This window comes from Panthera tigris, chromosome A1 (genome assembly GCF_018350195.1).
Source record: "Panthera tigris isolate Pti1 chromosome A1, P.tigris_Pti1_mat1.1, whole genome shotgun sequence".
NCBI lineage: Eukaryota > Metazoa > Chordata > Mammalia > Carnivora > Felidae > Panthera > Panthera tigris.
The window spans coordinates 45,313,832-45,327,141 of NC_056660.1; the positions used below are offsets into that span (position 1 = coordinate 45,313,832).

The 13,310-nt window shown below is 32.9% G+C and overlaps 1 long non-coding RNA gene across 1 annotated transcript in view; it reads right to left on the reverse strand.

Annotated features, from left to right (window-relative positions):
• The window catches only part of LOC122231015, a 108,454-nt gene extending 95,429 nt beyond the window's left edge, over positions 1-13,025 (reverse strand). The window contains exon 1 of the long non-coding RNA XR_006208124.1: positions 12,939-13,025. This is a non-coding gene — a long non-coding RNA (uncharacterized LOC122231015). The remainder of the gene's footprint in view (positions 1-12,938) is intronic.
• Positions 13,026-13,310: the final 285 nt, after the last annotated feature.

Below are 13,310 nucleotides of genomic sequence, written 5' to 3' on the forward strand. Positions count from 1 at the left end.
GAGAGAGAGAGCACAGGCAAGTCAGAAAGGGTCAGAGACAGAGGGAGAGAGAGAATCCCAAACAGGCTCCGCATGGTTAGCACAGAACCCTAAGGGGGGGTGGGCAGCATTCCATATCACCAACCAGGAGATCATGAACTGATCTGAAATGAAGAGTTAGATGCTTAACTGACTGAGCCACCCAGATGCCCCTAAAAGGCATTTCTCATTTGAATCTTGCTAAGTCATTTAGATTTTTCATTTCAATTGACAATTCAGTAATAGTTTAGAGGTACAACTTGAATATTTTAATTTGTCATTTTTCTTATCTAGGAAAGAAGAAAAGGGAAGGAAGGAAGGAAGGAAGGAAGGAAGGAAGGAAGGAAGGAAGGAAGAAAGGAAGGAAAGAAGGAAGGGATCCTTCCAGTTAATGCAGTGATCATTTTCCAAAGTGGCATATATGAATTTTAGGTATCCTTGAAAGTTATCTAAGGGATATTTGAGATTTCCATAAGTATATCTTACTTTCATGTTTTGATTTTAATATTAAACTGAAAATTAATGTTAGCATAAAATATTGTTAGCTGGAAAATTACTTAAATCTAAGCATTAGTAAATAATGTTTACATTCTTGTCTTTTTCTATTTAAAAATTTTTTTTAATCTTTATTTTTGAGAGAGAAAGAGACAGAGCGGCAGTGGGAGAGGAACAGGGAAAGAGGGAGACACAGAATCGAAGCAGGTTCCAGGATCCGAGCCTTCAGCACAGAACCCAATGAGGCGCTTGACCTCACGAACCATGAGATCACGGCCTGAGCCCAAGTCAGACGCTTACCCAACTGAGCCACCCAGGCACTCCAGCATTCCTGTCTTTATGTTCATGATCTCATTAGTACCATCTCATAATATTTTTCATGTTTGTTAATGAGAAAGTGACAGGAATATTTAATACATAAATACAAATTATTATAAAATGAAAGCAAAGTGATATCTTGATATGCAACAATAAAGTTCTGTAATGGTTAAAATAGAAGTGGTAAAATAATGCATTTAGAGTGAACACCTGGAATATAGTAGTACAGGCATGCCAAACTCCAAAGAATATGGCTATGGGAGTTATACCATATTTATAGTTTGAATGAGGTTTCAGTTTCAACCCTAAACACTTGTTTTTCAGTAAATTATTTTTTTCTAATTTTTATCTTTCTGTACTTTTGGTTGCATTTAAATTGCTTATTTATTTTGTTTCTATTTTCAATACATTTTTTTATGCAGATGGTTCTAGAATGTTTCTAAAGAAAAATAATTTCCTGCCACCTCCCACACATTTTCTACCTCCTAGAGGCGATGAATTTCAACTATTATAGCTATTTCTTTGGCATTTACCTCCGTGTCTCCTAAAATGTAAGTGTATTGTCTATTTTTTATTTCAAACTTGAATTTTTCTCCATTATCTTCCACTGAGTAAAGTGAGACTTTAGCTCTCCTTCATGTACCCCCACCTCAGCACCTCCCAGCCCTACAGTTGTCAGATATATCAAGTAAAACATAGGACAGCCTTACATTTGAATTTGACATGGAAAACTGAATATTTTTTAGTATAGAAATGTTTTAAACCGTGTTTACTTACACACAAAAAAACTGCTGTTTGCCTGAAATTCAAATTTAACTGCGCATCCTGTATTTTACTTGGCAGCCCTCTTCCTCTCCAATCTTTCAATATCTTTATGTAAGCATTTGATGAGAGCATCAGTCATTGGGGACATGACTATGATCCTGTAAACTATTCACAGATGAGCCTTTATATTTACAATGATTATTGTAACCTTCCTGGCACAATCTTTTGTTTTCTTTGGAATCTTTCTCTTAAACTTGTTAATTTGTATAGATATTAAACCTAGTTTATAGCCAAAATTTTTCTTAATAGCCCAAATCTTCTCTTGGTTCCCTCACATGCCCCAAGTATTCCATAACTTTCTATTTTTTTTTTTTTTACTGATTATTTTTGAGAGAGAGAGAGAGAGAGAGAGAGAGAGAGAGAGAGAATGCGAGCAGGGGAGATGCAGAGAGAGAGGGAGACACAGAATCTGAAGCAGGTTCCAGGCTCTGAGCTGTCAGCACACAGCCCAACATGGGGCTCGAACTCATGGACCGCGAGATCATGACCTGAGCTGAAGTTGGACACTTAACCAACTGAGCCACCCAGGTGCCCTTTAAAAATTTTTTTTAATGTTTATCTTTGAGACAATCACTTTCTGTTTCTTAGAAATGTTTCTTCTTTGCTACTTTGGATGCATAGCATAAACACAGATGCTTCCTTCATTATCACTCTGGGCTTTTACGAATTTTCTTAGATTTTGCCACTTTCTTTAGATTCCCTTTTTCCTAGATAAACTCTCATGGTACATTTTTATTTAAATTAAATTAATTAATTAATTAATTTGTCCCGGAATCACTCCAATTTAGGGAAGAATCTGTACTAGAAGCTTTCTGAATAGGGTACACGCGATGCCCAACTTTTATGATCTTGCACGTCTGAAAATGTTATTGTGATAACCTTACATTTAATAAATAAACCACCCTGTCGTACAACGATAGGCTTGAAATATTTTAACTATGAACTATGAAGGCCTTCCTTCATAGCAGGAACCAGAGAAGAATGTACTCCTTAGAGACAAAGCTTGAGTTGGAGATTTTTTGAGGTGGTTGTTGCTATTGTTTTTAACTGAGTGCATTTCCAATCTCTGCACATCTTGGGCAGCAGGAAGCTAAAGTCTCACTATTTCAGGTCTGAGAAGACAAAGACCAAGACAGGTAAATAACTAGAAATTTATTAGGCATTTCATAGAAACAAAAAGGGTGAGCTCAAAGCTTGTATATATATACCATACCCATATACTTGACTGGCCACCAAAGTATGCTGCTGCAGAGGAATACTCTAGAAGGCAGATTAGTAAGCAGGGGGTGGGCTAAAATAAGCAGCAAGGAAGAAGAAAAATGAAGAATCCTTCGAAAAGGATAATAGAATTTCAGTCACTATTACATCTTATTTGCAATGATCATTTTCAACCAATATTTTAGAGTCATTCAAAGAAATGGAAGTAAGACCTATATTGAGAGTAAAAAGCAGTCTATAGAAACTGATTCAAATCAGCAAAGATGTTGGACCTAACAAAGCAAGACTTCAAAACAGTTCTTACAAATGTATTCAAATACTCAAAGGAAAAGAAAAGCCATAAAGAGGAGAGAGACAGATGATCTAAAAAGAGATGTAGAAACTGTAAAAAATGGAAATGCAAAAGTTAATCAATACAATAACTGAAATAAAATACTTATCAGATTGTTTTGACAGAGATCAGAAACAGTAGAAGAGGGGCACCTAGGTGGTTCAGTCAGTTCAGCCCCTGACTCTTGATTTCAGCTCAGATCACGATCCCAGGGTCATGGGATCAAATCCCACATCAGACAGTATGCTGAGCATGTAGTCTGCTTAAGATACTCCTTCCCTCTCTCTCTCTCTCTTTTTCCTTCTGCCCCTCTCCTCCACTTACTTCTTTCTCTCTCTCTTGCAAAAAAAAATACTTATTAAAAAGATACAATAAATACAACTATGTCACTAATTACATTAAATATAAGTTGACCAGACATTCTAACCAAAAGAATGAGATTCAAATCAAAAGGCTGAGATGAGGTAAAAGACAACCACAACCACCACAACAAAAAACAAATAGTGACAATCTATGCTGTCTACAGAATAAACACTTCAAAACATTGAATGGGAAAAGGGAAAACAATTCTTGAAAAAAATACATAAAAAATTTTGGAGTAGTTAAATTGATATCAGAAAAATAAAACTTAAATACAAGGAATATTATTAGAGACAATAATAAAAAACACCTGGTCATGATAGAATTTATACATTTCCTAAAGATATAATAATTATCAACATAGATATACATTATCACTGAGCTTTAAAATACTCAAAAACCAATAAAACTTAAGGAACATATACATAATTGCAACTGGAAGTGTTAACACACTTGGTTCAGTAATTAATAGAAAAACTAGACCAGAAAAAAATCCATAGTAATATACAAACCACCTTCAACTAACTGCTACACAAATTGTATGATATGCACTCTTTTTAAGTGATCTGGGATATTAACCAATATAGACCATATTTTAGTCCATAAATAAGTTTTAATACATTTAAAAGGTTCAAAATCATATGAAGTATGTTCTCTCAGCAGAACAGGATTAATTTTGAAATTAAATATTTGAAAAGAGCTCTAAATAATTGGGAATTAAACAAGACACTCCCAAACAACTCATGAGCCAAATACAAAATAAGAAGGAAAATTAGACAATATCCTGAATGATAATAAAAGCCCAGAACATATCAGAATTTGTGGTATGAAGCTGAAGCAATTGTTGAGGAGTAAGTCACAATTGTAAATGCTCTTATTAGAAAAGGAAAATTGTCCAACACCAAAAATATATCCCCATACTTCAGGAATCTAGAAAAAGAAGAGCAGTTTAAGACCAAGATAAGTATGGGGAAAGAAAAAAATAGAGTGAAAATCAATTAAATAGAAAAGGGATAAGCAATAAAGAAAATCAATAAAACCCAAAGCTAAAGTTATTTATTTGAAAATATCAACAAAGTTAATATACCCCTAGCTATATTAATGAAGAAATGAGAGACAGAGAAGGCCATGTTGTTTATAAGCCTACCTACTTTATATTTTGTTACAGCAGCCCAAATGAAGATATTCAACACTGCAGAAGCTATTCATTTTCAAGTGAGTTCTGTTCATTATTAAATGAGAAACAGTGACATAGAATGATGCTTCCTGGCCAGTTTTGGGAGCAACCCTAATGGGTCAAACACATTTTCATAGCAGTACCAAAAACTCTTGCAGCTTAGTCCCGGCCAGCTGTTTAATGAGAGCAGCTATAAACTTCAGACTACATATATGGGGTGCATTAGTCTTCTTCAGGATCTTTGTATATTCATGTCTTCCATAAATCTTCTCCTCCAAGCTGTTCAAATTACCTTCCAAAGAGAAAATATGAGTTGTCCAACTTAAAACAGTTCATGGATAATGATGACTTCTAAAATGAGATTTTGAAAGTGCTTTGAAAGAATATAGAGAGATTTTGAGATGACATCTAATGTAAAGCCGCTCAGTGAAGAATCAAAATTTCCTAATGTCATGTTACTGTTACATAGAAAATAAGCTTGATTTGGGGAGCAATACTCATTGGGAATTTTCATTTCCTCTGTCTCTATTAAGCAAATTTTCTCAGGTGTCCTCAGCTGAAAGCCTCAGAAACCCCCCAAAGATTGTTGGGGAGAGACAGTAAAGATGAAGGGAAGACACATACACAGGATCTGATATTCCACTTAAGGTTTAAACAGGAAATCCAGTTTTATCGATTTATGTTCTATTCTGAGATTCATTATACAATTATTTCTAAATATAAGCTCTGGGTCTAAAATTTTTGAAAAATATTGTTTACACTTATCCTGAAACAAATATTTATCTGAATTTCTAATTTTGAATACCTAAATATTATAAATAAAATTTTATTACTTTCCAGTTTTGTTGACGGTAGTACAGAAGGAATCAAATGGCTAATGAGATGTTTCTGATGTCTTTCTAGTTTTCACATCTTTGTGGCTTGCTTTATATAAAAACAAGACTTCTGAAGACAGCTTTTGTAATTTATTTGTCTCCTTTATTGTATCATTCAACTTTATGTCGTGTGGACTAGTCCTCTTAATTTTTGTACCTTGGTATATTTTATTGAATGCACATTGAGGTGAATTTAATGAATATATTAAAACATCTTATTCGATTGAAGAATAGATGTATCAGTTAATTTCAAACCAAACAGCCAAGGGAGATATATAATCAAAAGTAAATTTAAAAAAATAGATGCAAATAAAGAAATTGCAATCTATTTTAACATGGCTGTGGATATAAAATGGCTTATCGTTTATTGAGTGGTAGAATACTAACATCCATCATCTTACAATTTTTAAATTGTTCCATGTTACTCTTAGTACATTTGTATTAAGCAGTCATGAGACATGTGTCTGAAATTTCTGTAAAAATCAGCAAAATTAAATTGCTAAGAACAGGAAAAAGATCAAACTGTGCATATGTTTTTCATAAATACTGACCATACTTCTAAGGGTAATAATGTCTTAAATTTTCCTTAATACATATTTATGTATATACATTAATGAAGACACAATAGTTTATTCAAATTAAATAAAAAATTATCAACAATTATTGTGAAATTTTCCATCACAGAAAAAGAATGTCCAGAGAAATCTACTTAATAATCAATGTGGTTGCTACATTTTCAAATGAATGGAACAGAGGAAGTAAATGAAATAAGTAAATGATTTTGTTAAAGTAGAAAAAATTGCCTTGATTTTTGGCTTATAATCTAAGACTATAAGATCAAGCTAGTTCAAAGATCTAACTGGCTATGTCATATAAATGAGTTGTATTGTGTCATGCTCACAGGATTTAAGATGCAGTTCATTCCCTTTACCACACATAGACATGCTCTTAGTCAACCAACATATCCATTACACTCTTCAGCCTTTTAAGAGATCCAACTTCAGCAGTATACTTAGAATAGACAGATCTCTGATAGAGAGAACTCATGCCCTGGCCTCACAACTCACAATACCCAGGGATAATTTGTAAATCTAAACTCTTCAAATTGAATGCATTTTAGGTTAGGGGTAATATATTAGAGGTATTCAGAAAATCTAAGTGCTTGTGAAAAACATATTGTATGCCAACCTCACAGAGGTTCCAATTTGCTCTCTAGGTCACCCCAAAGAAATTCTCCCTATGGGATTTTGCCTTTAGAGAGACAAAGTGAATTGATTCTGTTGAAATATTCATTAAATTAAAAGGCTTCATTTACTATTCTAAAAGCAATTAATCAGTTTTCCTCATTCACCATAGTACAGTACTAGCTACCACTCCACAAAAGGGCATTACTGCTCTAGGGAAAATGCAATGTATTGTAACCAAAATTGATAAGGTCTGTTAAGAAAGTTAGTTACAGACGTTAACAGTTAAATTTTTATAGGAATACAGAAAACTTTGAAATTGCCTGATTAATAAAAATGGTTGCAGATAACAATTGAAAAAATTTTTAAAGCAATAAAGAAAAAGAAATCATGGCTATTAATGATATTTTTGAAGGGTTTAAAATTTATTCAATATAACTTAAATCCAAGTGTAAGGAAAGACAATTTCTTTAAAAAAAAGTAAAAGTAAATACAAATTGAAATTAATCAAGTCCCCCCTCCCAAATATTTATAACAGTGATAACAGCAAGTACTCTTGATAATTAGGAAGATGCCAATTTCTCTAAAGTCTCTTTATGTTCACATATTTGTGATTAATTATTCTGGTAACAACATGTGGAGCACATCAATCCTAGGTCACCAGCTGAACATAGCCCAGGTCAACAGTTACACTATGTTGTAAACCAAAGATATATTCTTTTGACAGCATTTTAGTGCAATATATAAATCACTGAATGGTTTCAAGATAGTATGTAATGAAAAATTAATGCAGCTTTGCTAATTTAAGCAGAAACTCTAAACACAAAATTATAATTTAAAAATTTTGAATAAAGATGTATCTATAGAAATATGCAAATATCTGTATATATATGTGTGTATGTATATGTATATATACATACAAGTACTTACATATTTCTGTATGTCTGTATATATACATGCATATATATACATATATATTTATAATGAGAAGTAGACCTAAGGAAAGCAGAAATGATACAATGAGAGAGTTATTTTAAAATTCAACATATCCAAATTAATTATCTTTGATACTATAATAAAGAAAATTTTGCTGAATTTAGTTTAAACGAAAATGGCCAGAACATTACAGACCAGACTATCACCACAGAGAATAGCTGAACATATCACTCAACAGCCTGTGTGCTATTCTGTATTGTCCATTTTTGCAAATATCTAAAAGGTTTTTTTTTCCTTGTAATCAGCAAACATGCCTTATAAATCTAATCAATTTCTTGGGCTAAGTGACTAATGATACTAATGAACAACCAATGGTATTAACGATAATGAACAACCAATACATTTCACATATTTATAAATGTTAAGGTCTTTGATGAGGTTTCTTCCAAAAGACTTTAAAACGTGACTTAACAGAATTAATTACAGGGGAAAATCTGAGATGGTAAAAGAACTGACTTTAAAAAGTAAACAAAATCAAGCATTTCCTTGATGAACTCAGAGTACGTTATTAAGAGCTTTCTAAACCAAATGGAAAAGTGGGTGCATACGTAAATGTTGGGAGGCAGTGAACCGAGAGTGGTAGATTTGAGTCTCTCCAACTCAGAAAGCCTGTATGAAAATCCAAGTTCTGTCATGTACTAGCTGCACAACCCTAGGTCATCTATTAAACTCTCAAGACCTCAGTTTTCACAGCTGTATAATAGGGTAATGACAATACCTGTCTTCTGAATGAAATGAAGTGTCTTTAATGTGCTAATAACTACTGTGGTTGGAATGCAAAGAGCAGGAACTAATGTCAACTTTTTACCTTTCATAGTATTACTCAAGTTGTTTTTATTTAATACAGAACAAGTCACAAGAGAGCTTTATTACATTGTCTGTGAAGATAAAAATATATAGACCATGGTTTGGAAAATAATTTACAACAGAAGAACCAAACTATTTTCTAACGCAAAGATACTGTATTCAGCTCTCAACTATAATAGCCCAAAGGGTCAAGCCAACAGTCACTAACTGAACTATTATTAATTAAATGCTGACCTACCTCTAATGAACGAGGTGGTATCATGTTCATTATCCTACTTCACTTGATAACAACCTGTGACATAAGCATTATGGTTCTCACCTTTCAAAAAACTAGGGTTGAAAGAGCTTAAGTACTTGTCGAAGATCATAAATTCACAAGTAGGAAATCCAGGATTTATATAGACTTTTCTTTCGCCTACATCACAATAATTCCAGTTACTATAACAGAATACTAGTAACAGAATGTGGTCAGTACCTACAGCATCCTTTGAAATATTTGGTCACAACTCTTAATGAAAATACTACCAGCTCTGTGTTCTCTTTTGTTTCCCAACTTTTGCACATGCACTTTCCAATGCCTAAAATATTACTTTTCTCTCAGCAGGGCTGAGACAAGGATGAGCTACTGAGGCACATGACCAGGTGCAAAATTCAAAGAAGTTCAAAAAAAAATTGACACAAATCACATAATTGAATATATATTTTTAACATTTAAGAGATCTGCGTAACTCCATAATCCAACACTTTCCAAAACAACAAAGCATAGTTAACAAATCATGCTTAGGAAAAAATCTGTTCGAAATGCAAAACGGACCCGTAACATCAATTTAAGTACATAAAGGTCATTAACATGGTTGCATATTCCACACTGCAAACCAACATGAATAAGTTACCATTTACTAAATTTGGTGTTCTAGCAAGAAAGAGAAGCCACAGTTGTCGGAAAAGACAAATTAAGTCTCCCTTCTCCAAATACATATCTGTTGTAAGGTTGGATTATCTTCATATCTTTCAACCAACCAACCAACCAACCAGCCAAACAGATTTCCATAAATGGAAAGGAGGAGGTATAAAAATCCAGCTGTCTTGTATTAAGCCAGATTTTAAATGGATTTGCCAAACAGTGCAATTTTTCTTACTAACTTTTATGAGAAAAGTATTATTTTTATTAGTGCCTATTATTTATGTTAATGTCTGGTGGGTTTATATTTGTGTTCAAAAATAATGAATATATATTTAAAAATTTCAGTTTTAATTTCTCCCATGGTAAATATCAATAGACATAAATCATATAAAAAAACAGTTCTTTAGGTTCTTGATAAATTTTACCAGTGTAAAGCGATCCTCAGATCAAGTTTGAGAAATGCTACCATAAAATTTTTAAAAACAGGGACCAATTGGTTTAAAACAATAGAAATGAAGGGAAAAAATACACTTCAAAGGGCTTCGATTAATTTTATAATCATACCAAACTGTATGATTATATACACAAGCAAACCTAGGCGGTTGTGTAGAGTCAAGGTCAATGTACATGAAGTAACGGTAGAACAAATATTTGGGATTTAATGGAATTTATTCACTGACCCTGAAATGTCATCCCTGATTGTAGCATTGCATTTCTGTCTCCAGTGTCCTTTGCTATATAAGACTATATTTAGGGTGATCTAAATACATGCAAAAATATGCAAGTGTTTTAGGTAGATCTAATAAATTGGTATAAGAAAATTATATATATATATATATATATATATATATATATATATATATATATATATACACACACACACACACACACACATATATTTGTTTTATTTCAGAATGAAGTTTATCTTTGCAATTCACATTGGCATAAATGATGTGGTACTTCCAGCTGAATTTTATTGTTGGGTAGTCTTGAGCTTGGTTCCTCAAAACTTCAAACTGCTTCCTTTGCCCTAGAGCACTGACCTAATAAAAATGTGATCACCGTATAGGTAGCAATCTATTACTTTACCAGTGACTCTTTATGTGAACACATAGCACAAGAGAAACTAATCTGTATATTAGAGAGGGAATGAATTAACATAAAATAAATGAAATTTACTATTAGAGTGAAATATTGCAATATTTGGGTTTGCCAATCTATTTGAGAAAATAGAATTGATAATTTTGTTCAAATTAAACCTTGAGCCTTTAGATAGTCTCTAATTTATATCAGACTGCTCTTAAAAATAAACTGTATAAATTCTATACTTGTGAGATACACTGGGCAATACAAATGACTTTGGAAACAAATTTATGTAATACATTTTGATATCGTTCTCCCTCTGTCTCTTTCTGTCTTCACAAGGCAAAAATTACCTAGCTGAGTGACAAGAAAGTATCTCTCAACTGAAAAATTTACCAATCTCAGGGAATTTCTAATAAAACGTATTAAAATGATTCTAAAGCATGCACTGAAATAAAATAACAAAGTATCCCAACACATTCTTTGCTAGTAGTGTATCTATATTAAAAAATAAAATAAAATAGTCAAGGTAAACAGTGTCCTTAATCCATCTTTATGTTGAGTACTTAACTCAGAAAATAATATTGATCTGATTCATAATGATTTTGATATCACAAATTATGATATCTACTATTTAATATACTCTAATAAAAATAGCATCTAGGTATATTTCAACATTTTAATACACTTTGAGATTTTATAACTTTAGCTTCATGACCCTATTTGCTTATTAATTATCTGAAGCATTTATTCATGTGTCATAAATAATTTGATTATAGTTCCATTCCCAAATACTTTTTTGTTGTTTATTTTCTTACCTTCCTTAAACATCTCAACCTCAATGCTTAGGTACCTGAAGTATGTCCTACATATTTCTATTTATCTTGAAAGGAAAAGCAATAAATTATGGTCTGATATAAGGCATTTAGGTACCAGAGTCCAAAGCAGTCTGAAGCCATATTTGAACATACTCTAACACAAACCCCCTGCAGCCTGGCTTCCCACCCTCTCCTCCAGATACCATACTCATTCTTGCTTCTTCTTGTTTATTTACCCTTCTTCCCCGATGAGCTTGCTCCCTTCTGCCATTTTCCTTGTCAAGCTGCAAATCCTATTAAATGGTTTTCTTGATTATTTCTGGGTGAAGTGATTATTTTTCTCCATTTTTATACTCTTTTGTGATTAAGTTATCTATATGTCTCCTACATATTAAGGATATTTGAATTCTTAAAGGTTAGAGATAACACCTTATTGTTAAATCTTACTTTTGCTATACAGATTGCATTAATGGCCACAACGGGTCACACCTACCTGTATCCAAGCCTTCCACTAGCCACTGCCCCCCCCCAACCCCCCACCAACTCAGGACTTGGGCATGTAGCTTACTTTGACCAATGCGGCAGTAGCCAATAACGTAATTGCATCATATGGGGTTCTTGCTGTCTCCAAGAACTTACCTATCTAGCCTGCTGGAAGGATCTGCATGCAGAACCAAGGATCTCTATTCTATAGCAAGCCTACTGCCAGATGGTAAGCCAAATAAATACTTGTTTTGAGCCACTTAGTGTTGACATATAAAATTATTATGCCATTAATTAGAAAACTGATACACTATCCCTAGAACCTAAAACACAGCAACCTTACAGTACCCTGCACAGGTTCAACACTTAATGAGTAACTCTAGATAATGCTTCTAGATAATACACTCTATCTAGATAACTTCTAGATAACTCTAGATAGCTTCTAGATAACTCTAGATAACACATTCATAAACTAGTTGGAAATAATAACTGAAGGAAGCTGGCTTCTTTGAACATCTGCAATAGGCTCAGTAAGGTGCTAGGTAATTTCATTTTTACTCCTTTTACTCCTTGCCACAATTATGTGAAGTAGTTGCTAAAAAACCCATTCTACAGGTAATGAAACAGAAGCTAAGAGAGATAATCTAGGTAGTACATAAAGTTTGAAAAGGGCTTAAATGATCACATACCATTCTGATAACAAAGTTTAGTTTGTTCATTATGTGGGAATTATATCACAGGCCCTTGAGGGGGAGGAGATATTAAATGAGTAAATATGTAATCATTTTTTAAAATAATTATTGATGCTTTGTAAACAGTATGTTTTATGACACTGCTTTGGAATGCAATTTGAGGATACGCAAGGGAAGTAAGCCTACCAGTAAGTACTTTCATACTTTTATCTTCCTTCTTACATCATGCCACAGGTTTTTCCACTGTTCAACTTTTTTTTTTCTTTTTTTACCAAGAACATAGTGTATGTCTGGTACTGTGAAAGATACCTAGACACTAGATTTATGGTTGTGGACAAAACCAGTAGTATTTACCTTTTCAGTGATGGTAGTTTGAAGTCAGCCATGCAGGAGTATTTATATCCCAGTATATGGCAAATGCTACAAATTGGGACTTCTCTTTTCTTTCTTTCTTTCTTTCTTTCTTTCTTTCTTTCTTTCTTTCTTTTTTCCTTGAGAAAAAAAAAAAAAACTGTGAAATATTTACCACAATTCTCTTACTAGCCTTTGGCCCATATAAGAAAGGAAATATGTATTTATATTGCATTCAAAAGCCCAGGTACAAAAGCATAAATTAATTAATTAATCCAGTTAAATAAAAAAGACTTCAGAAAAAAAAACAAGTAAAAATCTATATAGTAGTTACAATAGACACAAATTATATATAAGGACAGCCCTACAATTTAA